Source organism: Peromyscus eremicus, chromosome 3 (genome assembly GCF_949786415.1).
Source record: "Peromyscus eremicus chromosome 3, PerEre_H2_v1, whole genome shotgun sequence".
Lineage (NCBI taxonomy): Eukaryota > Metazoa > Chordata > Mammalia > Rodentia > Cricetidae > Peromyscus > Peromyscus eremicus.
The window spans coordinates 5700931-5728599 of NC_081418.1; the positions used below are offsets into that span (position 1 = coordinate 5700931).

General features: G+C 37.0%; 1 non-coding gene across 1 annotated transcript; it reads left to right on the plus strand.

Moving 5' to 3' along the window:
- Positions 1-22616: 22616 nt before the first annotated feature.
- Positions 22617-22720, plus strand: LOC131907520 (U6 spliceosomal RNA). Its single transcript, XR_009378428.1, has one exon. It is a non-coding gene; the product is annotated as a U6 spliceosomal RNA (small nuclear RNA).
- The last annotated feature ends 4949 nt before the right edge of the window (positions 22721-27669 follow it).

The window sequence follows — 27669 nt, forward strand, 5'->3', positions numbered from 1 at the left end:
GGAACGAACACAAATATTGGCAATGAGAGAAATGGCATTCTCTCCCATGCTTGAGGGAGCTGTGATCTGTTTTCATTCTGCATCCTGCATTCTTTCCCTTAACAGCTTTCCCAGGGTGTTGCAGAGCCCCGGGACCTCTGGTCATGAAGCCAAGAACAAATTGTGAAGTCATTTCTGAACTCATTACCTACTAAGATGTTGTTGTTCATCCTACTTTGACAAAACACATAACCCAAGCCAAAAAAATGTACTTCCTTAAATAATGCCGCTTGTAAGCACAGCCTCCCTTTGGCCAGCACACTAGGTCTTGGATCAAGTTTCTGAAATATTCCTTTTTTAAAAATAATAATTTTAGAAAGAAGTAAAAGGAATTTGGCATTCTCCCCCCTCCTCTCTCTCAACTTTTCTTGCTCCCTTGCGCTCTCTCTCTCTCTCTCTCTCTCTCTCTCTCTCTCTCTCTCTCCTTTCTTCTTCTTCTTCTTTTTTTTTTTTTTTAGCAGTAGCCAAGTTACTGCTTTTCTGTTGAAGCCCTATAGAAGACTGAACCTGCCACAGATTTCTGGGAAGTCTCACAGCTACATGAACTAGGTGAGTAATTGGTATGGGTTTGCCAAGAAAAGATGTTGGGTAGATATGGGTGAGAGAAAACAGCCCATGAAAGGCATCAAGTAATCCAACAAGAGCTGCAGCTGCAAATCCAAAAGCAATCCATATCTCTGTGTGATAGTTTAGCCCTCAGCCTCTGAGGATCAGAGTGTGCGCAAACAATGCAGATAAGAACAGCCAGAATCATTTATAGCCCAGCGGCATTTGCACTTTTGCTCATGAGTAAGCAAAGTGTAGTCATGGAAACACATCTCAAATATGATGCTGTGGCTGATATCTGAGTCTTATCAACAAAGCCATAAATGGTATAAATTACTCTCACTCAATGTCTCAGGGGCAACCCTGAAGCTCAGCTGTTGGTGATGCACAGCAGCAGCTGGAGAGGGAGGGCTTTGTGATCCTGGTGCTGAGCAGCCGAGCAGGCAGACCTATGGACAACGTCACTTGCTACAGTCCTCTTCTCAGGTGGAGAGGCAGAACGTTTAGGATGGAGCACAGGGTTTTTGTGGAGAGGGAAGGAGAAAGGACAGAGTAAGTATACTCTGTGCTCTCACAACCACACTCCTTCCTAAATTCTGATTCCGTGCATCTAATTTGAGATGTGAGGTCTAGTGCTGTTATTCTTTAGTTTTTTCATGGTTTGCTCTTTGATTTCTTCACAAATGGAAATTTAAAATTACATTCATTATTTCTGCTTAAAGCACAAGTTCTTACAGGAAATAGTGACAATATTCATAAACACCCATGGTTTTCTCATTCTCATTAAAAATGACATAAGATGCCCAAATCTTTATATTAGATATTCTTGCACATAATATCTTTATCTTTGCATGTCATATATATTTTGGGGTACCGAACAATGACTGAACAATGACTGAACAATCTGCTTGACCCATATTTGATATTTTTGTGGGTACATTTTCATTCCTACATGCACTTGAATAACACTCATTAGCAGAGGAGTCATTATTATAACAATGAAAACATTTCCAAAAATATGCCTTCATAGAACAAAAGTCTTTCACACCTAGAATATTATGAAAATAAAGTTGTTTAAGCTTTAACTGAAAAAATCAAGCATTCCAAGAGCTATGAGGTGGTCAGATGGATTTTGAGACCACTTAGAAGAAAAGGAAGCTATCCTATTCTGTGTGAGTGAATTAAAGGATAGAGAATGTGTGTTTTAGGATAGGAAGGCTAACTAACTCCTTCTTTGTGATAGGAATTTATTCCTATAAGCACAACTAGAAAATGTGTTTCTCAGCTTCACCATCCACTCCCTATAGTTAAGTGTTACAGGGTGGTATATCATTGTCACTTCATTACAGGTTTCTCAGAAAGGTGGGATTCTGTATGAAAATGATGAAAAAAGACTACTTTTTAAAGTAAACACAATAAAAACAGACAACACAATTTTAATTCACATACACACACATACACACACACACACACACACACACACACACACACACACACACACACACAAAGAATACAACCTGTAGTTCTGCTCCCTGTCATTGACTCCCCCTTTTTTAAAACCTTGCATTAGTGTGAAACATTTCTTAGAACTGTTAAGTCAATCTAGATACATTGTAATTTACTGAAGTCATAGTTTACATTAGCAGTGTATTGTACGTACTGTGGGTTCCAACAAATCTTAGTGACTTGCTTTTGCCCATATGATACCATACAGGTAACAGTTTCCACTCTTGTATTTTTATTTAATATTTTAAAATAACTTCCACAACATATTGTAGAATGAAATGCATTTTCTGATGTGTTTGATATTCTCCAACCATTTGTCCAGATCTTTTTTTTTTTTTTCTGTCCTCTGTCCCCTGGTGGTGACCACTGTAGCATACAACATTGAAACTCTACTCAATGAGGTAAGGTTTGGTCAGCGACAGTTGCCAGAACAAGATCACAGAAGGAAGGAGAGGGGAAAGTGTTTGTTTTCTGTGCCTTTCATGTCAAATTGCTGTCTTGATGATGAGTGTGTTCCACATGTTCTACATGGCTAAGGGGATATGTCTTCCACAGCCTCAACTCTAACCTCTCTGTCTAGCTCTTTCTGTAGTTCACTGACAGCTAGTGATGACAAACCCTTCATGCTTTAACTGGTCCTTAAGTGCTTGAGAAGTTTTGTTTGTCTCTATGCTACCCACACCTTTATAAGTAGGCCTTCCTTTGAATTTTGAATTCTTTTCGATCATTCCTTCCACATGCATCTGTCTCCTGTAAGAAGAATACGTGTTTTCCACTGAAATCCTAGAATATAATTAGAAAGTCCAGTTCACAGTTCCGTCTTTAGTTAACAAAGTATGGCTCCTAACCATATTCTCAGCTTGAATAGATATGGAACTTCAGGTGTTCTGACCTATGATTTCTACCTATTTCCCTAAGCCCAAGAGTATGTGTCAAAATCCGAAAAGAAAAATCAGTAAGAAAGAAACCTATATTTCCAATTTTGAACTGAGACATTTAAAAAGATGAGCTAACATATATATTAACTAGCTCAGCTGAGTCATTACACAGTGTGTGTGTGTGTGTGTGTGTGTGTGTGTGTGTGTGTGCTTGTGTGTATCTCAAAACATGTTGTATACAATATATATGTATGTGTATTCTGTCAGTTACAAATAAGTTATCAGTTTTGAAATTGAAATGGTGATTATGTGAGGCATTTTCTGTTGCTGCCATTTTCTTGAGTTTTCAATGTCATGTCAAATATAGACAACTTCTTAGCATACATTTATGAATGAAGAAAAGCATATTTATCACATGAAACTAGTTGAAAGAGTTCACTGCAGAATTCATTTAATGGTTTTGATAACTATACTGTACATTTCATACTTAGTAAATATCAATAGAGTTTTCAATGAATGAAATATTTGATTTGTATAGTACTTTGTGGAATGAAGGGAAACCTGATATAGTTGATCATCAGCAACTGGTATTTTTAAAAATACATCAGATTAATAAGACTGTGGATTTAAAAAAGTATTGACATTATTCTTATAACCAAGGTGAAAAAAATGCAGCCTTAGTGAGAAAATGGAAGTTCTGGATAATAGAGCAGAGGGAGGCTTAAATTTTAAGGGGAAAAATTAGACAACTCTCTTCCTACAGTTAATATCAACTTTGACTGTACAGCAGAATCCCATGGAAAGCTTAAAAAACTACTGATGCAAAAAAACTACTGATGCCGGGCGGTGGTGGTGCACGCCTTTAATCCCAGCACTCGGGAGGCAGAGCCAGGCGGATCTCTGTGAGTTCGAGGCCAGCCTGGGCTACCAAGTGAGTTCCAGGAAAAGGCGCAAAGCTACACAGAGAAACCCTGTCTCGAAAAACCAAAAAAAAAACAAAAAACAAAAAACTACTGATACCTATAGTGTAGCCTAACTTAGTGGGTCTTACTATGGCCCAGAAAATGAAATCTTTAAAAGTTCTTGGTGATTCTAATACACAATCAAAATCAATCAGGAGAGTAGGTTCACAATAGATGTCTGGCATTCAAACTACCTACACTCTGTTCTAGTAGGTGATCTAATAGGTGTGCCTGTTGTGTACATGATGTATTTGAGACAAAAGCAATAGCATAAAAAGGCATGGAGATTAGATTCTTAACTGTAGAACTCACAAGCCAAATCTCATTAGAAAATCTATAAATGGGTGAGTAACCAGTAAGGAGACTTGAGGGAGGAGTTTTATACTGGACAATCGGATTTTATACTGAGAAAAACAGGGGTTGATAGAGTGCTAGAGTTTTATTTGAAAGGCATGTGAAGTCATTGCTGAGCTGTGCTCTGAAGGTGTGGAAAGTAGGCTTGATGGCAGGATGACCATTTATTAAAGTATTTTAGTTCAGAGGTGACCTGGATTGAAGCTGTGTTATTAGAACTGAGCAGTAAGTATATTCATGTTATATTTAGAAAGATTTAGAGACTCAAAGTCTGTGAGGGGGAGAGGATTAAAGTCATCAGGAATGATAAATACCTTTCCCTGGATCTCAAATTCCTTCTACTGCTATTTAGCAATTCCAGAGATGAAAATTTAAGAGTTATTGCCGGGCGGTGGTGGCGCACGCCTTTAATCCCAGCACTCGGGAGGCAGAGCCAGGCAGATTTCTGTAAGTTCGAGGCCAGCCTGGGCTACCAAGTGAGTTCCAGGAAAGGTGCAAAGCTACACAGAGAAACCCTGTCTCGAAAAACCAAAAAAAAAAAAAAAAAAAAAAAGAAAATTTAAGAGATTATTACATCTCAAGCAGCTTTAGTCAAAGAATGCTGGAAGATGCAGTTGAATTTCACTCTTGGCTATTAAACTGTTAATTCAAATGTCAAATTGTGAGTTAACATTGTTACAGCTGACCCTTATAAACCATCTTGAAGTGGGTGAAGTTTTCACTTACAAGAAACAGTTACTGCAGGTGCACAAAAGGCTCCACGTTTAAAGTCAAACTGAATTAATTATGAGTCAGGGAAAGAAGTGATTTGTCAAATTCCAAAATACAACTAATATATGTGTTTAATTTTGCTTTCAGAATGTCAGTTACAGCTCTCTGTGAGGAACATGGTGGTGAGAAAACACAACGTTTCACAATCCCTCCAAGAACTGCTCTGCAAAAATGACAAGTCTTAGAGAAGAATGGTTGACAAGGCTCTGAAAATCTTAAAGGAAAACTTTCCAAATATAGCATGAGAGTGAGAAATGAATCAGAAAGATGGAAGGAGTCATGGTTTTCACTGCAATTCAGCCCATTGGTAGTCTTCATGAGTGTTATGAGTGAAGGAAATAGCATAATGTGTTTCATTTTCCTGACTCAGCATACACCACGATTGTGTGGCTACCTCAGAGTTCAGTGGCTTGCTTTGGCTGTACCATGCATTGCAATGGACATTCCATTCAACAAGGCTAGATAAATACATGAAGTTACAATTATATATATAAAAATAAAGGTTACAACCTACAAAGAGTAGTTTCTAGATTGTCACTGTTTTATAATGTCTTATTATTTAATTTCAGTTCATCAGGATTGCATATCAATTGTTTAGAAAAAATTTGTGGTTTTTTTGTGTGTGTGTATGTGTGTGTGTGTGTGTGTATGTGTGTGTGTGAGTGAGTGAGTGAGTGAGAGAGAGAGAGAGAGAGAGAGAGAGAGAGAATAAGACAGAGATGTAGAGATGCAAAATTTGCCAGAAAATTTCTCCATCAAAACCACAAAAAGGAATTATTAGATGGGAAAGTAAAATAAAAAGATATAAGCAGCTAAAAAAGAAAACTTGTGGCCTGGGCAGGCGTCTCCATGATGGGTAAGGTGACCTGCTGACATCCCACACAACCTAAGTCAGAAGCTCATTTATTAGTAAAAGGGGAACCTGTAGGGCCCTGGCCCCCATTTTGGGTAATTGTTGCCTTGCTTGCTGACCTTGACCTTGATATCCTCCCTATGCTAATTCCCTCCCGGGTTTTGCTTAAGGGAAGTTCCTTGTCTGTGTATCCTGCATAATGGGCGATAACAGCTTAGATGCAAGGTTGTATAACATCGGTAGCGAACTTCTGCGCTCCAGGGTTCTCCCATTGTGCTGTAAGCCTGTATTTAAGACCTCCTCCCTCCTTCAATAAATGACATTCGGCAAAAACAAACAAACAACAATAACAACAGAAAACCCTACAAACAAACAAACAAACAAAAAACCACTTCTGCCCCTGCTCAGGGCTGTCAGGACAAATGGCTCAGAGTTCTTGTCCTACAGCCCTGATCCATCGGTGACCTACTTACATGGTGATTTAATAAAATGTTTGGAACCATAAAAAAAAAAAGAAAACTTAAAATGTTTTTGATACAAATAAAATAATAAGTATTTGAGGTGATGGTACTCTTTTTATTGAAAATAATTTCATACAGTATATTCTGATAATGTTTTTCCATTCCCCATCTCCTCCCAGATCAATCTCACCTTCCCACCCATCCAGAAAGGCAAACAAACAGACAAATCAGAACTAACAAAAAAGCACAAGAAACACACACACACAGCTACACACACACATAAACAAAACTCATAAGAAAACAAAATAGAAAGCCATAATATATGTGCAAAAGACTAGTAGAATGAAAAATGTCCAACATGAGAAAAAATGTGTAAAAACACCATTGAGTTTATTTTGTGTTGGAGTCTGGGAATAGGACCTCCCTAAAGTATGGTATATATGCCCAATGAAACTCCATTGGAGAAAACTAATTTTTTTCTTTAAAAGTGGTTTTCAATTAGATATGGCTTCTTAGTTAGGGATGGGGGCTTGTGCCCACTTCCCCCTCTCAGCACTGGGACTCTGTCTGACTTGGACCTATGCTGACCCTATGCATGCTGACACAGTTTCTGTGAGTTCATATGTTTGTCAGTCAAGCTGTGTTTAAAGGGCCTTGATTCCTTGGTCTCTTCTATCCCCACTTGTTCTTAAAATCTTTGCATTTTTTCTTCTGCAAAGACACCTGATTCATGAGGGGAGATGTTTGATGAAGATGCCCCACTTATGACTGAGTGTTCCAAAGTCCCTCACTCTATGCACACTAGAGGAAGCCTCTCTGAAGATGACTGAGTGGGGCACTATCTATGAGTGTATCAGAATGTTGTTAAGAGTTATTTTATTTTTATGTCCCTTTAGCAGAAGAATAGTATCTGGTTTTCTCCTAGGCCGATTGCCCATCTTTTCTCAGGTTCTTGGCCACCCCATTAGTGTCAGGCATGGGTTCTATCTCATGGAATGGGCTTAAATCCAATAATAGAATGATTGGTTACTCCCAAAATGTTTGTGGGGCAATGACATTCTAATCCCCCTAATTTGATTGTTATGCAATGTATGCAAGTATTTAAAAACTACATTTACACTGTAATCCATATAATTCCATCATTTGACAATTGAACATAAAATAAATTTGAAAGTACATCAGATAGAACTTTTTGAATGTGGAGAACACAAAAAGATACATCTTCTGAAATCCACCAAGGAGAAGCTCAGTGTGCAGTGTGCAGACATGAACTAACAAGTGGTTGTATATTCCCCCTACCCAATGATCATTGCCTTCAAAAAAATTTTAAATGAGTAAAATTTTGGGAAATGAAGATGATAATTTTTTATGTCAAAGTATTTTATATGCAGTAAGTATTATTATTCTTTTGGATTTTGACAATTTCACCTTATATGACTATATATATATACATATAGGATGCATCATATAAGCTAATCAGTAGATTTTTTTACTTAAAGTTTTAATATTTAAAACAGTTAGTTTGGAATAGATAAATGGAATTTTGACAATAAGAAACCAAGGGGATTAAGGGTTGAATGATAGACTTAAAGAAAACGGCTAGTGGAGGCATTGTTATTGAGCTGATGGAACTGCTCTATATGTTTCAATTTGCAGCATGTGCTTTAATATGAGAAAGATTGGGACAGGGGTTAAAGAGATTTCTAAGCAGTAAATTGTTGTTGCTTGTTTTTTATTCGTTTACTCTTGGCTTTGGGGGGCCCACATCCAGCTCCCAAATAAATCACACATGGAAGCTAATTCTTAATTATAAATGCTGGGCCTTAGCTTGGCTTGTTTCTAGCCAGCTTTTTGTAACTTAAATTATCCCAACTATTTTTGGCCTTGAGGCTTTTATCTTTCTCTATTCAGCCTTGAGGCTTTTATCTTTCTCTATTCTTTCTTTCTTTCTTTCTTTCTTTCTTTCTTTCTTTCTCTTCCTTCCTTCCTTCCTTTCTCTCTCTCTCTCTCTCTCTCTCTCTCTCTCTCTCTCTCTCTCTCTCTCTCTCTCTCTCTCTGTCTCTCTCTCTTTCTTTCTTTTTTTTTCCAGCTTTCTCAGGCCCTACATGGAAATACAGGCTCACACTGGTACATCAAAATGTTGTTGTTTGCTTTTGCTCCTTTGGGGGCCCCACTATCTAACTTCCAAATAAATCACATATGAAGGCTTATACTTAATTATAAATGCATGGCCTTAGCTTGGCTTGTTGCTAGCCAACTTTTCTTAACTTAAATTAACTCATCTACCTTTTGCCTTTGGGCTTTCATCTTTTCTTACTTCTGTAATCTTACTTTCATTTTTACTTCATGGCTGGCTGTGTGGATAGGTGGTTGGCCCTTGTTCTCTCGATCTTTCTTCTTTTCCACCCAGATTTCTCCTTCTATTTATTCTCTCTGACTACCAGTTCCTCCTATCTTTTTTCATGCCCTGCTATTGGCCATTCTGCTCTTTATTAGACTGTCATGTGTTTTAGACAGGCAAAGTAACACAGTTTTACAGAGCTAAACAAATGTAACATAAACAAAACTAACACACCTACAATAGTTAATAGCACTTGTTGCTCTTGCAAAGAACCAGTTCCAGTCCCAGCACCCACATCAAGTGGCTCACCATCACTTGTAACTCCAGCTCCAAGGGATCCATGGCACTCACATGCATGACACATGTATGCTGACAACCCATCCATACTCATAAATAAAGAGAAAATAAATCTTTCAAAAATGTACTTCTTTAAGATTGTCTTCCTACAGTGAAAGGAATAATAGACAGCAAAATGTTACAACAGTGCAATAGAAGGTTGAATAGAGGAGACTACACGCTGTTATCTTTCTGATGTCAGTAAATACCACAGAGCATATTTATGTAAAGAAAGGAAAAGGGGTACGACTTGGAGCCTCTGAACAAAACAAGAGGGAATGAGTGTGGAATGAAGCCATCCTACTGACATAAAAGGGAAGATGAGGTGAACACTCATGACTTGCATTGATGAAATAAACAGATAATAATACATCATGCTCAGTGACTCAGGCATTCTCTGCTAAGGAAGGTGGGGTCCATCTCCATGAGACATTTGTACTCCATGAGCACACAAATCATTAGACAGTCATTCTGAAGCCCTGGCTCATTTCTGGGTTCACAAACACAACAGGTGGTGTGCAGGGGGTAGAGATGGTTGCCCCCTGCATCACTCTCTTTATTTCTGATTGCATCCGAATGTAATCCCCTAGGAAGATTATCATGGAAATCACATGAACAATATGTACTGTTTCATCTTCTTCCTTTCTCTTGCCTTTGTAAAATAAATAATTTCTTTTTAAAAATGAAAATAAACAAATACTAAATAAATTGGAAAGAGAAGTTTGCTGCACTTATGTGTTTTTCTCACAGAAGACAGTTAAAGCATCTTGTGTCTCAGTATCTACTATGAGGGATTTTCATGTTTTATTCTATCTTCTAAAAAGCCATTAGGCTATTTGGGTCAGAAATTTTGAGGAAATGTGAAAACTGAAAATTATTGGCTTTGAAGTCAGATTTGCTATTCATTGACTGCAGAATCATGAGAGAAGTACTAAATTACTTACTTTTTTCTTCTGAAAAATAATATTTTAGATAATAAAATACTGTACAACTCATTTGACAATCATTCTCTATTATATTATTATTATATTACAATTTTCTACCAAGGTGAACTATTGCTAGGAAAAACGGTAAAAAAAAAATGTAGGTAAAACTCATGTAAGTAAATACAATAAACCTTATTTGTTACATTTAATATCCCTAGTATGTGGTTATGTAGTATAAATACAAAAAAGCTATTAATAATCAAGTAAGATTTGTCTTTATGTTCTGGTGTTTTCCTGTCATGGAGACAAACAGGTAGCTAGGCAGAAAGGTGAAGACAGAATTTTTAGATATACATAAGTAGATAAGAGTTATTTGATTAAAAGTAGACTACATAGAATTATTACAGGTGTGTTTTCTGTTTCTAAACCATCTTCTCTTCAAGCTGGAAGGGCTCTTTGCTAGTTAAGAAAAACACTTAAAATGCTTTGATTTTCAGCCAGAAGAACAGAAACAGTGCTACAATTTTTGAAGGCTGTTGTCATTTTTGGTGAGCAACTATAAATGCTGAATTCCTGCTTCTCCTCAAAGAGTAGAACTTTCTAGACAGTAGAGCTGAAAACCATATCAGTGTTCTCCTCAGCTATATGATTATGTTGACATGTGATAAAGTTTGGAAATTGAATTTCTGCATCAAGTATGAAATAATACAAAAATAAACCTATAGTTATTAGTAGACAAGCCATTTTCAGTACCAAGTAATATTTCTCAACTAAACATTTGAGATTATTTAGTTAATTCTGTTGTTATTGTACTGGGGACAATATACCAATGAATGATGAGCAAATAATTCTGTCATTCATTTCATTGTGTTTGGATGACCAAAGAAATAATGTTGTATGTAGTTAACACATGATTCAGGTTGATGACAAATGTCACACATTAATTTAAAAGAATTAGGTATGTTATATATTAATAGTGTAGACCTAGAAAGAAATATAAATAATTTAATTGAATTTTCTCATTTTGTTGACGAGGGATGGGGTTGGGGGAAAAAGGACTTATCCTTTCAATGATTAACATCTGTTTTTTCTTGTCTTAAACCTGAGTCAACCTCTGGCAAGATGGCTCACAAGTTAAGAGTACTTGCTGACAAGCCTGGTGATCTGACTCCACCACCAGAACCCACATGGTAGGAGAGAGGAAACTTCTTCAAATTTTCCTTTACCTACACCAGGGCACCATGACCTGTTCATGCCCTACCCCACACACTCACACTCGCAAAACCATAAATAAGTAAAATGCAATACAAAGTTTAAATTTAATTGAGGAATAGTTTTGGTTCCTAATATAGTAATGGGCTACAGAGATATGTATATTTGTGTCATCTGTACAGCTATGGAGGCTCTGCTTATTTGTGAATTTATTTTTATGAATCTATTTCTGGATATTTGTTTTTTATTTTTGATTATGATGATGAAAATGAAATGATGACAAAGTCTGACAGTGTGAAGGTCAGCTTTCCCAATTTCAGCTTCAATTAGAATTTCATCACCACCAAAAAGATTTGTCAAGGCAGTTGTTCACACTGTGTCAAATAGACCCACAATTCTCCCCAGATGCTGCCACCTGACACCAGCTCCATTACTACTCAGAGTAGTCTGGCCTGGCATATGCTGCAGCTTGTAGAAACATAGACTCTGTAGCTCCATCACACATGTCCTGACTCAGAATGTACAGTTTATCAAGGCTTCCAGATCTCCACTATCCAAGGAGTCTAGTGCTGGGAAATGTACATGAACCCCATATATCTCCTGTGAAAGACTTGCCAGCTGCATGGGTAATCTCTGTAGATCTCATTATAATTTTTGGTTTAGGTCAAGCATAGGCCAAGACAATTTTGAGGCACTTGTAGATTGTTTGCAATTGCTGAAAAATGAGGGACGTTAGAATTTTACATAGGAATTTGGTGGCAGCTGTATTAATTAGCATTTCATGGCTTTGTGGCATACTCTACATCTATAAAGGAGACTGTGCACTTAATAAAAGCAGTTTTGTATTGCATAGCTGTTCAAACTTTTCCAGAAAATGCTACCAGCTAAATTATAAGGGTGAATTAAACCATGCCCTTTATAAATAGTCACAAAAGGCCTCTGCAGCTGATTATAGTGTGGGTGTAATTTGGAGAAAGGTTTGCTGTAGGCACAAAATTATAGTACTGCAACTGGAATAAAGCCAGGAGCCCAGCCATTTCCAGGCACTGTCTCACCACCTGCTAGCACACTGTTCAGAACTGAGTCAGAGCATGGGTGAAGCCTAAGGAGTCATTAAGTCTTCATCTGAAACCCTGTCTGAAATAGCTGTTGCTTTCCACACAAGCCTTTTTCCAGCCAGTCTGTCGCCTATGATCCCAGTTGGAGGGCTGAAGGAAACAGCTTTCTGCTCAGTAAGTCAGTCGTTACTGGTGTTTGTTCCGAGTCAGTCCAAGTATTTTGTTTATCTCTCAGATCCCCTGGAGATGTCAAAAGTGTGGGAAAGCTCTAAGGAACCCTTAACTCTTCTCTCAAATACTGTTTTGATCCCACAGATTTTAAAGTATGGTGCCAACCTATGTCTTGGGTCTAAATACCTCTTACCAAGAACATCCTAGGACATTTCCCCCTCTATTCTTGCTGTTGCTTATTAATTAGTTTCTTGACACTAAGGTCAGCTGTGCCCAGGTACTGCAAGCTCAGGCTGACTCCTTCTTCTTAAGGTGTCCTTTTTCATTGACTAAGCCTTTCCAGTGTCTGTGTGAATTTAACTAGGATTTTTGGATTTTGTTTTTAGCCAGAATCTTAAGCTATAACAAAAATTCTTGATCTCACTGCAGTTTTCTGCCTCAGCCTAGCACTGGGATTTTTGAAATTCAATTTATGTGTGTATAGAAATGTAATATTCCTTTATAGTGACAACAATATTTCATTTATATAGTGCTTTCCTTACTGTGTACAAGGCACTGTTTGAGGCATTATATACAAATGGATATGTAGACACCTATATGTATAAATTTGTTGGATTCTAACTACACCCATGACTTAGATGCCGTTAATATTGGTTTTATAAGGTAAACTGTGGAATATAAACACAGAGTGCTTTTGTCAGGGATCGAAAACTCTAAAGAAGGAGCCAAAAATCAGTCAGAACCCAGATATTAGGGATGCTAATTTACACTACAAATTAATATTCATTGCGGGTATGCTTTAGTTAGTGGAGGAGGGAGGACCCAGGGATAGAGACCTCTACTTAGGCCCCAGGAAGACGAAAGAATCAAGCTTTCACAGAGATGCAGAGATGGAGTCTGATAGCACAGTGAGGCAGAGACAAGGCAGTTCCTTGCTTTTCCTTTGGAAATGAAAGTGGAAGACAAAAGCTGGAGGAAAGTGCTGGTACACAAACCATGTGATGGAGTCATTCACGAGCAGACCCATGTGGCTCTGCACTCAAGGTCTCAAGGTGCCCGAAGCCAATGGTGCTCCCATTGGATGTTCTCTGCAAGGAGGAAAGAGCCAGGCTGACCGCAGAGCACTGGGTTAGACTTCCGGGAGTAACGTGGAAGGATGTGGGCTGAGGGCAGCAGATCTAATCTACGGAATTCTGTTCCAGGTTTCTGTATCCAAATGGAGAAGACAACATGTGTAGGCAGGCAGAAGATGGACAGGTCAGCCGGCATTTCTTGGGAGATTGAAAAGAACGTGGTCACTCCCACAATGTCTCCGCTTAGTATGAAATACTGCTAACCGCTTTCGGTCCATCACACAATTTTGATAACATAGAAGACAAGAATTTTGTTTTTGTTGTTGGTGGTTTCTTTTTCTTTGTTTTATTTTATTTTGCTTTTTTTTTTCAAGTCAGCAATGTAGAATTCTTCACTAAAAGTAATTAAAGACATGGTAACACTACCACAATGAAGTATGCTATTGCGAGAGAAAATACTTTTAATTAATACTGAATTAGTGAGGAGTCCTGTGGCACTGAGAATATTTAATATTAAAGCAAAATGTTATCGCCTGCCACTTCCTTTTCTCTTTAGATCATTAGCATAGAATTAAATATTTTTTCTAGTGAGACTTCAACCCCTTAGCAAGCAGCTGTGTATTCTATTAAAAATACAATATACTCATACATATGTATTATGCACTTAATTAACTATTAGATCTTCATTTAAAAAGTTCTGATAATGTCCTGAATTTTTATGCTGCTTTGGATCTCTGGACAGCCGCCATCAATTTGCATATTTTAAGTGGAAAAGGAGGCATTTCGAGTGAAAGAAAAGCAATTCAAAATTCATATAATTTGAGAGGCATGGCCTGAAATTAGATTTCTCTCTGGCCTAAAATTCTTCAATATATGTATTTAAATTATATGTAATATGCATTTATTATAGCATTTACAAGAATATACAAGATGGTACAAAAAATTAAAAGCATCTATAATCTGATTTAATAAAATATGAATTATTAACTCTATGGTATATTTATTTTTTATGTTTACAGAATCTACATATTTTGAAGAATTTAAGCACTCTATGGTCCTAAATATGTAATGCAATTTCACTTAATTTTAAGTGATACTGTTTTCCCATTCCATTACCTTGTGTTCATTAATGTAACTTACCACAACAGTTAAATAATAAAAAGAAGCTACAGGATACTTGATCTTTCTGTGTTTTTCACCTATGGATTTACTTATATGGATTTGAGTTATTGGGAAACATATTAAGACACAGTCTTGAAGATGCCTAACTCTGGCTCTATACAGCATGTGCTGAATTTGTAGCCTTGAAGGCTGAGAAGGAATCTGTATTAGGTTATTAATTTTGCAATTATTTGTTGCAATATATACAATCACATGCTCTTTCCCTGTGTGGGATCTGGAGAAAAGATGGAGTCAGATTTTCTTCCCTGTAGATCAGACTCAGTAGATGAGAGATATGTCCTAAGACCTCGCTGACCACATCTCCTTATCATCCAGGGCTATGGAACCCTTTTAGAAAGATGGACACTGAAAAGGGCCTGATGAATAGACCTAGAAGGGTATATGACTTAAAGACATTTCTAGAAAAGTGTGTGTGTGTGTGTGTGTGTGTGTGTGTGTGTACACAAATACACATGACAGTTCTATATTGTTACAGTTATGATAAATAGTACAGGAAACTATCAAAAGCTTCATTAGTTTCCCCTTCTCACATATTTATCAGTAAATTATAATATTTTCACATGCTGGTACTTAAGATATTTAATACTATATTCAACATTCACATGTTTATAAATCTTTCAAGACACTTAAGAAGTAAATCAAAGAAGACACTAGACCATGGAAGGAACTTTCATGCTCCAGGATTGACCGAACCAATATCACAAATTATGGCTGTACAATGAAAACTAATACACAGATGTAAAGTAGTCCCCATAAAAATTCCCATGTCGTATTTCCAGATATAGAAGAAACAATTCAAGAATTCACATGATATCACAAAGACCATCTTAAAGAGAGAGAACACAGATGGAGGTAAAGCAATACACGATCTCAAATCATTCTACAGAGCTTTAATGATAAAGGCATTCTGGTACTGATATAAGCACAAAAACTAGACACAGTGGAACAGAATAGAAGACTCAGAAACAAACCAGCAAAACTATGGACACATAATTCTGACAAAGAAAAAAACATGCAAAGGAAAAGAGAGAGCCTTCCTAGTTTGTCTTCTGTTGCTATGATAAGCCAGGCCCACACACAGGCCACTTGTATGGGGGGAAGATTTGTTTCCCCTTAAAGTTTAAAGTCATTCATGAAGGGATATCAGGGCAGGAACTTCGAGGGAGGGACTGAAGCAGAGACCATGGAAGGATGGTGGTTACTGGCTTGTTTTCCACTACTTGAACAGCTTCCTTTCTTATACAGCCTAGGACCACCTGCCCAGAGGTAGCACTGACCACAATGAGCTAGGTCCTCCCACATCAGTCATTCATCTGGAAAGTAATGCCAAAAGCTTACCTAGAGGAGATCCTAATGAGAGCATTTTCTCCATTGAGGTCCCCTTTTCAGTCCAACTTATTTGACAGATGGTGCTAGCAAAATTGGGTATCTACCTGCAGAAGAATGAAATTAGAACCATATTTTTCACACTGTACAAAAATCAAATTCAAGTGGATCAAAGACCTTAATATAAACCCCCCCAAAAAGTGAAATTGCTAGAAGAAACCAGAGTGAATACAACTCAAAACCTTCTGAACTGAAGTCTAATAGCACAGGAACTAGCCCTAAGTATTGACAGATGGAACCATGTGGAATTTAAAAATCTCTGCACAGCAAAGAACAATATGATCTATGCAATGCTAGAAAATCTTTACTAGCTATCCTTATGACAAGGAGTTAATATCTAGAACTTACAAAGAATTGGAAAAATTAAATGCCAAGGAAATAAAGCTATACATCAAAAAATGGGATAATGAAATGAACAGACATTTTCCTGTAGAAGTAACCATCTTATTAAATAAGAAACACAGAGCCAATACAAAGATGAAAGCCCAAGAGGTCAGAACTAAGAGCCTTACCCTTCACTCCTGCAGCTATCCTCTTCAGCCAAGAGACCTGCTTCCTGTGTGTTTGTCTTTATATAGACTTTCTGTTCTACCTTCTCATTGGTTGTAAACCTAACCACATGACCTCCCAAAAGAGGAAACATAAATGGCTAATAACTTTTTGAAAGTGTTAACATCCCTAGTCTGTAGCTAGAGTTTTACTGCCTGGCCCATAGTCAGGACAAATCTCTCTCACCTGCCAGTCCCATAGCCACTCAGACCCGACCAAGTAAACACAGAGACTTACATTGCTTACAAACTGTATGGCCGTGGCAGGCTTCTTGCTAACTGTTTTTACAGCTTAAATTAATCAATTTCTATAAATCTGTACCTTACCACGTGGCTTGTGGCTTACCGGCATCTTCACATGTTGTTTTTCATCATGGCGGCTGGCAGTGTCTCTGACTCAGCCTTCCACTTCCCAGCTTTATTCTCCTCCTTGTCTAGCCCATAATTCCTCCTGCCTGACTACTGGCCAATCAGTGTTTTATTTACCAACCAATCAGAGCAACACATTTGCCACACAGAACATCCCACAGGACTAGTCATCAGGAAAATGCAAACTAAAACTACTTTGAGATACTACCTCTCTCCAATCAGAATCACTATCATGAAGAAACCTGACAGCAAATGTTGAAGAAGATATGAAGAAAGAGACACCCTTATTCACTGCTGGCAAGAGCTCAAATTACTGCAGCCTTTATGGAAATTAGTTTGGAGATTCCTCAAAAATTTAAAAATAGAACTTTCATGTGACTCAGCTATTTCATTCCTGAGCATGTACCCAGAGAACTCCACACAACATCATAGATGTATTTGTACATCTTTATTTATTGCTTCTCTATTTACAATAGAAAGAAAATAGAACCAAAGTAGATATCTATCAACAAATGAATGAATACTGAATGTATTGCACAATTAATAATTGGACTATTACTCAGCTGTAAAGAAAATGAAATTATGAAATTTGAAGGGAAACTGATGAACCCCGAAAAGGGTAATATTAGTGAGGCCACCCAAATGCAGAAAAAAATTGGTATTTTCCTCTTATTATTCCCCATATTAAGCTATGATGTATGTATGTATGTATGTGTGTGGAGAACTCTAAGCATGGATATAATATAGCATTTAGTAAAGAGATCAGGAAAGGGTAATATTAGTTGATAGGGAAAGCTGGAATGTAGAAGAAAAGTCACATGAGTCATGGAAGACAATACAAAGTTTATTTTCTTTCTACCTTTAACTCCCTTCTGATTTGCTCTTTTGTTGTGGTGAATAGAATAATAAAAATATAATTAATAACAAAAATATAAAACCCTAAGCAAATGTCCATGTTGTAACCACCCAAACTGTGTAGTTTACTGAGATGTACAGAATTTTGGACTGTGCAAGTGTTGAATGGCTTCTTTAACATGACTGTGTGATGTTTTATTTGTGAATTAAGTATAATCAAGTTATAATTAAGAAAGAAAATAAGTAGGTAATTAGAATATAGAAAAATAGACAAATTTTTTAAAGAGCAAAGACTGATTTTGACAAGAAATCATGTAATAATGTTGAGGAAGATGGGGAAAAGCAAAGGGGTGCCTCTGGGTTCTCAGTGCTCACTAAACCCCTGTGACATCTAGTACTACTCTTGGACTGTTTTCTCACTTCTTTCTTGCACCTGTGAGAATTCCTGATCAGTTTACAGTTGGGGGAATTTTTACAGGAGGAAAAGGAGCAGAGACCAGAGTAGTTTGGCGTAAGGCGTGTTGCAAAGTGCAAACAGCCCGTCTGTCCTCTCTTCCTTTGCCCTCTTCTCTCCCTCTGTCTTTCTCTCCTTTTTTCCTTCCTTTGTCCTTCCCTGTCATCCCCTCCTTCTTCCTTTCTTTTTTCTTCCCTTCTTCCTTCCTTCCTGATCTTCCGTCTTTACCTGTTTTCCCCTTTGGCGCTCTTGCTTTCACTCTCTCTCACTTGGGTAAATGGTCTTTTCTTAACACAGAAAATGTTGCCTATATACAGCTATAATGATACAATAACTGTCAAATTAATGATATGAACTACTGAGTTATACAAGTCTCCAAATTCGTTGTTATTACCTTGGTCAATACCATATTTTAGATACTGTGTTTTTTCTTGTGAGTCATTGTTACAAAGTCTTCCTACATCTTAGTTTGCCTTAATCCAAACTATTCTTTACGTAGTTGCCCAAATGCTCTTTCTAAATGGTAGGTCTGATGGAGATATCCTCCTTCCTTACCACTGTTGCTAGTGTCTGTTGAATTTGTGTCTCCAAATTATTCTTTATCTTTCCTCCTTTAGTAACTTTTCTCACCTCTATTACCATATTGGTTAGGCTCTCATCTCCCTTGAATTTTCTTTATGAGTAAATTCCCATTACTGTTTCCTCCCAACTTTTGAATTGGTTCAGGTACATTATTTAATTATCAGAAACAGTGCTGAGTGGATGGTGAGCATCATGCTAGAGAGACAAAACACATTCAGGAGCTATTATGATACAGTAAGATGAAATGGAGCCCCGAGTGATGAAGAGCAGATATAGAACAACTATAGTTCATCAAAATGCTAAATGCACCACCGCACAAAAGACATGTACTGAACAAAGACAACAGAAGGCAAACTTTTTTGAAATAGTTGCAATTTGAATTCAATTTCATTAAATAGCAGTATTAGTTTTGAAGAAGCTCAAGTCCATTTGTAGTGACATGTACAATGTACTTATCATTGTCTCTAATAGACTCAAACAATTAGCCTAGATTATTATAATGAATAATTACAATGCTAGCAAATATTAATAAGAAGTTGAGTCTAGTTTTGACTACTGTATCACTCACTGATCTTTAGAAGCCTCATTTTTACTAAATCAATCATTCTAGATTGAGTTTTTAGATAATAACTATTAGTAAACAATAAGCTCATCAGTCTATTTAGCTATTCTCATGTGTGATATCATTATATTATACAATTTTAAAGCTGTGCCTTCCCAGTGTTATAAAGAAATGCCCACTGCCTCCTTGGAAGAACCCTGGTAGTGAGTGTCTTCCACATCCCATGGTGACAGTTGCCACCTCCACATTTGTAATCTCCCTTGAATCATTCAAGTAAACACAGTATCTAGGAAGGTAGAATATTTCAGCCAAATTTCCATCCAAGAGCCAGCTCTTTATGTAGTTGTAAAAAGGATGCCATTCAGAGCTCCTTTTTTTTTCAGAATTTTATATTATGCTTTGTAAATGCCATAAATATTTATTTTTCTTTTAGAATTCAGATAGATTGCCCACAAATTGATTAAGCATTTTGTGTTTGCCTTCACCTTTCTCTGTTGGAAAGAGAATGTTTTGATTTGGAAGCAAGTAAATTGAAGTAAGCTTTGAGCTTTAGAAAACAAATCTACCCTACTGTCCCATGGATAAAACTATCCATTTCAGATTATTCTATTCAAATTCATAGTCGTTTCCCTTTGAAGCCTTTTATCCAGAATTCTTCTGTTTTCATTATGCTTCTGTTGCTGTCATAAAATATAATGACCAAAAGGAACTTATGGTAGAAAGGGGCTTCTTTTCATCTCATAGTTCCAGAGTGAAAGAGTCTATTATTGTATGCAAGACATGAGGTCAGGCTAATAAGGCACTTGACCAGAGCTAGAAGCTTGCTGATCACATTTTATCTGCACACAAGAAACAGATTAAAAAGGAAGTGGGGACAGGAAATAAACTGTCAAATCCAACCCCCAAAGATGTACCTCCTAGAGGTTTCATAACCTTCATAAACAGCACCACTAATTAGAGACCAAGTGTCCAAATACATGAGCCTATGAAGGACATTTCACATCCAAACCAACACACTCTTTGAAGTTATTTCTTCTGCTCTGATTTCCTAGTTCAGATAGCTTTACCTGGCTTGGTAAAGAAAATGCAACATAAGGTAGATTATAGTAACTTTGCTCTCAAATGTCAGTTCTGCAGTTGAAGATTTAGTTTAGTGATAGAGTGCTTACCTGAGAGCCAAGGCCTGGGTTCAGTTTCTAGTACTGTATGGAGAAAGTGAGTTCTGAAACTTTAAAGATATACTGTATTTTCTTTTCTAGCAAATTGAGAGAAACAGAAATAGAACAATATTGGACCAAGTGACAACAATCTGTTAATTTTCATTGACGACTGGTAATACTGGTTTCTTGTGTCACTCTGACTCAAAAAAGCATTTTAAATTTTAATATAACTATTATAAATGTCTTAAAATGCATCACTCGGGCCACATGAATTAGAATAGAATGACTTCGCAGGATATATGCCAAGGGTAAATGCCTACACAGGCAAGCAAAGTAAGTAATAATGAAAGTCATTAATAATTTAAAAAATCAACACAGTCTTTCAAATCAAGCCTCTATTATCTTTAAAAGAGCCTTTTAATTTCTCACGTGAGCTATAGCATAAAAATTCTATAGCTGGCCTCCTTCACAGTATGTTCTTCTGGTTCACCACACCACTTTCAATACTGGAAAAACTACCTGGTCAATAATGTTCATGTGAGGAGTTGCATGGACCTATCTAGAGTCTGAGGGTGGTAGGTTCTGAGTATTCAAAATATAGCTCATTACTTTATTATTACAATAAATGAAATTAGAATGCAAATTAACAAACATTAGTGTCTAGACAATTGCACTAAATATTTGTCAATAAGTTGTATTTTTGGGGGGGGGTTGTTTTCTCTCTCTCTCTCTTTTTTTTTTTGAGATGAGGATCGAACTCAGGGCCTTGTGCTTGCTAAGTAAGCACTCTACCACTGAGCTAAATCCCCAACCCAATAAGTTGTATTTTTAACCATTGAACTGTGATTTATTTTCAAGGAACTTCATTGAGTTAAAGGATTAGAATAGCATGAATTTTTATAAACGTACAATCAAGTAGCCATCACAACATTCAAGATATAAAACATTTCTATCACTCCAAGACATCTCTTTGGAGTTCCCCTAACCTTGGGTTCCAATGCAGGAAGTTCTGGTCACAGGAAAACATTGGCTTTCTTCTACAAAAGGTTTGCCTTTACTATAATTCATGTGGTGAATGACATAGTGTCTGATTCTGTATGCATGGTTTCTTTTACTTACCATGATTCAAAGGCTCATTCAATTTTTGTGCTGGTATTACACCTTAATATTTCTAAGTAATATTTTTAAATGTATGTGCTATAGTTTATTTCTACTTTCCAGTGGATAGATATTTGGCTATATTAAATTGTTGTCTAATACAAATATAATAGCTATAGTTATTGAGCACAAGTCTTGCTGGGGACCCAAATTTTCATTTATAGAAGTACAATTGTGGTGGTGTGGTAAAATATGTTAAATATATTAGAAATTTTCAAATTGTTGTCATAGTACCATTTTATGTTCCCAACAACAATGTGTAAGAATTCAGACTTTCTAACACCCCTATAAACATGGGTTATTGTGTGACTTACTAATTAGAACAATTTTACTGGTTATGAAATGATGTTTCATTGTGACTTCACTTTGTGTTATCCTAGTGACATTGGACATGCCTTCTGGGTTTACTTGTCATTCTCATATAGAAGTGTCGTTGTTGTTGTTGTTAAGTACTCATTGTCTGTTTCTCATTGGGGCTCTTGTGGTTGTAGCTGACTAATTTTAATCAACCATTTTATGCTCATAGAATTGGGGGAGCTCAGGAGCTTTCTTTATTGCATATTCTTCTTCCTTTTCAGAACCAGAGGCTCAAAGGACAGAGCCAGGTGCCAAAGAACTCTTTACAGTCTACAGCCCAGTAACTTTTGAGGAAACTACAATTCAGAGATATTACATTCCTATGTGAACAGAAGCATGGTTCTATTTACACACTTCAAATTGAACACATTTGCCACCCCGTAAGATAGATGATGGATCATATAACATGTTCTTTACCCAAAATGAATGTATTAGTGGTTAGGAGACTTTATAGTTTCTGGACATAATATCTATGGGGAAACTTTTTTTAGGAATAATATTGCATAGGAATAAAAAGTTTTACTTCAGCAGCACATACACTAAAATTGGAACAATACAGAGATTAGCATGCCCTCTATGCAAAGAATGACATATAAATTTATGAAATTTTCTATATTTTTTGATGTCCTTCAACTGAAAGATGGATTAAGAAAATGGGAGACAGAGGGATCAGGTGGGAGGGGTCATGGAGGGAAAGAGTGCCAGAAAGACTGGTGGAATTGGGAGCATTTGGTGGAAATCTAGCACAGTAGAAACTTCCTGGACTCTATGTGGGTGACTCTAGTGAGGATTTCTAGTAATGGAGAATACAGAGTCTGAACTGGCCATTTCTTGTAGCCAGAAAGACATCCAGTGGTGGGACTGGGTTACATTTTATTGAGCTGTTGGCCAAGGAGGGCCTGTGGAGATTCCTAAACAACCCAAGTTGGTGCTAGGACAGAGTTGCTCTCTGAAAACTGACAGTGGGGCCCTATTTTCAAAAACAACATCCACACAGCTCTTTAAATCCATACAGGTCGAATTGCTGCAGGCTTGGAGCCTCCACCCTTACATTCTAGTCTCTTCAGCAGAAGGTACTCTGCAGGCTATGGAAAGAGAAACCTGGACAACAATCCAGGCGCAAACCCCTCCACCTACAACCTGTCCTGTCTGCCAGATTCGCTGGGGCAGTAGTGGCACAGAACTTGTGGGAGTGGCCAACCATTATCTGGTTTAACATGAGGTCCCCACCACGAGAAGGAGCCCATGCCCTACACTACCTGGATGGCCAGGAACCAGAGACTAGATAGCACAGAGACCTAGTGTAGAACCAAACACGACTAAAAAAAAAATCAATGAAATGATTCCTAATGACATTCTGCTACAGATTGGTTCCTTGTCCAGTGGTCATCAGAGAGGCTTCCTCTGGTAACAGATGGGAATGGATGCAGAGATCCACAGGCAAACACTACACAGAGAGAAAGTCTTCATCAGGTCACCCCTGTTGGAGACCCAGGAACCCAGAGGGAGAAGGGGAGGAAAGACCACAAGTAGGATGAGATGGAGGACACAAGGAGAACCTGGCCCACAGAATTAACAAAGCAGGGCTCACATGGGCTCAAAGACTGAAGCTAGAAAGAGGGGAAAATGTGGTTGGGATGTGTTATATGAGAAAAGAATGTATTTTCAATTTTTCAAAAAGGTAAAAAAGAATTAAGTTATTAACAATCGTTTGAGATAAGATACAGAAATGCATTCACATTGTAAAATTTCTACTTTAATAAATCATGATTTAAACCATTCTAAATGAAGATTTCATGTTAAGCAGATGACATCAATGTAGCTTTTTGATGCAATGGTTGAATATATAGATACAGAATCCAAACACATAGAAATTTATAATCATGCCCATTTTAGGATTGGCAAGAAATTTTATGAAGAATCCCTAAAATTATATGTTATTTTTAATACTTATAATAACCCTCCCATTGGTTTAGAATAACTCTTCTAGAGCCATGTTTTGTTTGATTTTGGGTTCTGTCTTGAGCTGTTCTTTCTACTTACTTTCATTATTGCATTTTACTACAGATTGTAGTAGAACAGGCCCATAGGGTCAAGGAAATTGGCTCAAACCAGTTACCAAGGAATGCACATAACATTCTTCCTTATGAACCAACCTGAAGTCCGCCTGAAGGCCTAGCAACAGGCCCTGTGAGACTCCTGATTACTGTCAGAGTTCCTGATTGTGCCCAGCCAATGAGGGATGACCATACAATGCCACCAGATTGGGACACAGTTTGGGTGCTGGGAGGAGGGTATGTAAGGCCTTCCCCATTATTAAATAAACGAGTTTGTTGTTTGCCTTCAACTGCCTCCCAGTGTCTGTGCCGTTGATGCTGCGCCTTCCTGCCCTCTCCCCTGAGGAAGCTTTTAGGATCTAGCAACATCAGATTTTTATCTATTTTTTCTGCAATTTCTATACATCAACTTCAGGAATCATAATTATTCTAAAATTATAAAGAATGCAACTCTTATGTGTAATTTCAGCTTAGATTTATGTAAAGATTTGTAATTTAAAATTAATTATATGGAATAAGTACATTTTCTCATTTGAATGAAAGACATGAAGCAAATTTTCACTGAAAAAAATTAGTTACTAGTGGAGCTAGGTGGCTTTGCAGAAGACAATGGCTAAACGGACGTTTATTTGCATATTGATCAAATTTATGGTCCATCTTTTAATCAAGTCCTTTGCTATTTTCTTATTGAATCTTCTTATGTCTTCTAAATAAACAAGAAAATATATTTGTGCTGGATCTTGGCTACCTTTTTAATAAGCATCTATTTACTGTGATTTGTACTTTTTGGGAAATATAAAAAGTTACTTCTTTTGTTTATCTTTATGTATTTGATATGTGACTTATGATGATCAATTATTTATATATGGAATCTCAATATTGTATGTAATATGGCTGTGTCTACTTGCTAGAGAATAGTTATCTAAAACTTATCATACTGAAGGCTTTGCTTCATTAGGTTTTCATATAGCCTTTAATAGGAATAGTATTACATAGATTTTAAATATTGAAAAATAAATTTAAAGCAAATAAGCTTTGAATTTACCTAGTTGCTAAGAGGTAACAAGAAAATATTAGCTTTTGTGAGGTGACAGATTTTACTGTGCCAGTTCCTTATGGCTCTGATGGCATGAGGAGAATCTCTGCATTAAATCAAAAGAGACAAATTATATTCAAAGTGAATCTGTACCCATCACTAAAAGGTACACTAAGGTTCAAAGGTGATTCTTATGAAATGTTTCCTGTTTGTAGAATGATCAGTTAATCATGGAATGACTTAGTCAAAAAATACTCTTCATAAAACTTTGATTCAAAATATTGGTAATTACAGTTTGAGATTGATTCAACTTTTCAAAAATGTCCCTTGGTTTTAATGCTGGTAATGAAAAAAGATAGAGAGCTGAAAATCAAATCCTGACAAATTGGTAGACTTATATAGAACTTTGTTTTCTGTTACAAAGTCAGAGTTAAAGAAAGAAGAGTAGAAAAACACATTAAAAAACAAACGAACTCTCCCATCATCTAAACAGAACACTACCATTATAAGTGGGATGTGAAATATTATTACCATTTCAAAGATAAGGAGAATGACTCAAATACATCAGAAATAAGTCATGAGATTGCAATTGTAGATTGTATTTAGTGTACAGTTCATTCCAAAGCCTTGGTAATGTTTTCTTCCATCCTTCTCCCTCTGTACCATCTCCTCAATTTTTATTTTTCCTCTTAGATCCAGCTTAAAGTTTTATTGGTCCCTGTGTGTCTTAGGTTAAAATCACTTGGAAACAGAACAGAGGACAAGGGTTTTAGTGGAGAAAATTAACTGGTAAAATGCTCTCAGGTGAACAGGAGGATTCCAAGAAGGAAAGATCAAAGTGGAAAGGCTGATTAGGGATATAGTCTCCCCAGAGGCTTGCCTCCTTCTATTGCTGGGAGATGTTCAGAGACAAAATACACCACAATTAGTTGCTGCAATTGATTGATGCTGTGGAACAGGCACTGATGGGTGCATGTGAACCAGTGCGTTACTGCTGGGGGATGGTTCCAATGGAAAGCAGCTGTGAGGTTCTAGCAGCTAGCTCTCCAAGCACCATCAGGTAAGGGGCTTCAGACTGGATACCCACGCCACTCACTATGCACTTACACTAGAGACACTGTAAGCCTTGTGCTTCACTGAATGCCATCAGACCAGTGTCCCTGAATTCGCGTTTCTGCATTTCCCAGGCTTAATTATGACCATGCAGTGATTGCTAATGACTGTAAGATCACCTAGTGGCAGGGCCAGAGCAGCTACTTTATAGAAAGGTGAAGGGTAATTTTTACCTTATCAGTTAGTTATTTGGAATTACATCCAGTGATGTGATTTTCCTATCCTTTAGTTAACACTATGAAAATGTTCCCTTGCATGTGGGCATTGTGTTACACACATTTAACCCCAGTTCTCAGGAGGCAGGAGAATCTCTCTAGGAAAAGTCCAGCCTAGTCTACAGAGCAGGTTTCAGGACAACCAGGGCTACACAGAGAAACTCTATCTCAAAGAACAAAAACAACAACAACAATAATAAAAAAATGTTCCCTTGCATAATTGCAATAAAAAGCCATTGTAAACTGGCTTTGTATGACTTGTTCTCTCCTAATTGGCAGTCAATTTGGCAGCATGGAGTCATCATGTAGGGTTTTGATATGTATGTATATGTGCACGCATGCATGTTTGTATGAATCATATTGCTCCAATACGTTACTGCTTCATATTCGTCTGTGTTTTCTTTTTTTTCACTGTATTTCTCTTTTTCTCTCTCATCATTAAATTAAGAATGAGGCCTTTGAAATTCTATAGCATACTTTACCATGAGTCATCTGTACAAATTATTTACCTAATGAAACCATTCAGTAAACATGAACTAAATCCAACCATAAACAATGTTAAATGTAACAACATTTTCTTACACAAACAACATGCTATACATTTTTTATTATCGTGATCCATTTAATAAAAGGATTTTTTTTTCTGATAAGGCCATTTTTCTTGGTGAAACGTAAAAGGCAGGAATTTTGTGGTTCTCCTTTTGATTTGCCCTTCTCTGTTTATGTTGAGTCTGACATCGAAAATAATAGAGTTCAATTCCAGGCAACTGGCTGATGTTAAATGCAGTGTGTCTCTGAGGCCCTGTCTATATGAAAGGGTATCAGTATCTTGTTTGAAACAGCGTGTCACTACGGGTTTATCCTATGATTATCTAAATTAGGGTCTATGCTTAGCTGAGACAATAACGGCCACAACAACCCACAGTTTAGTACAGCCAAGGGTAACTTTAAAAATCATGGTTGAAAGAAATCCAAGGTTTCCTCTTATTTATACTCTTGCATGCTTTCATTTACCAGCCACACTACTGAGAAATATGAGGACATTTTATATATAATGTAGAAAGAGAATATGGCATGAAAGGAAAAAGTAAGGCAGGTTACTGAAGGTAAATACGACATCTATCTAGATTTTTGTCACCTTAAGATGT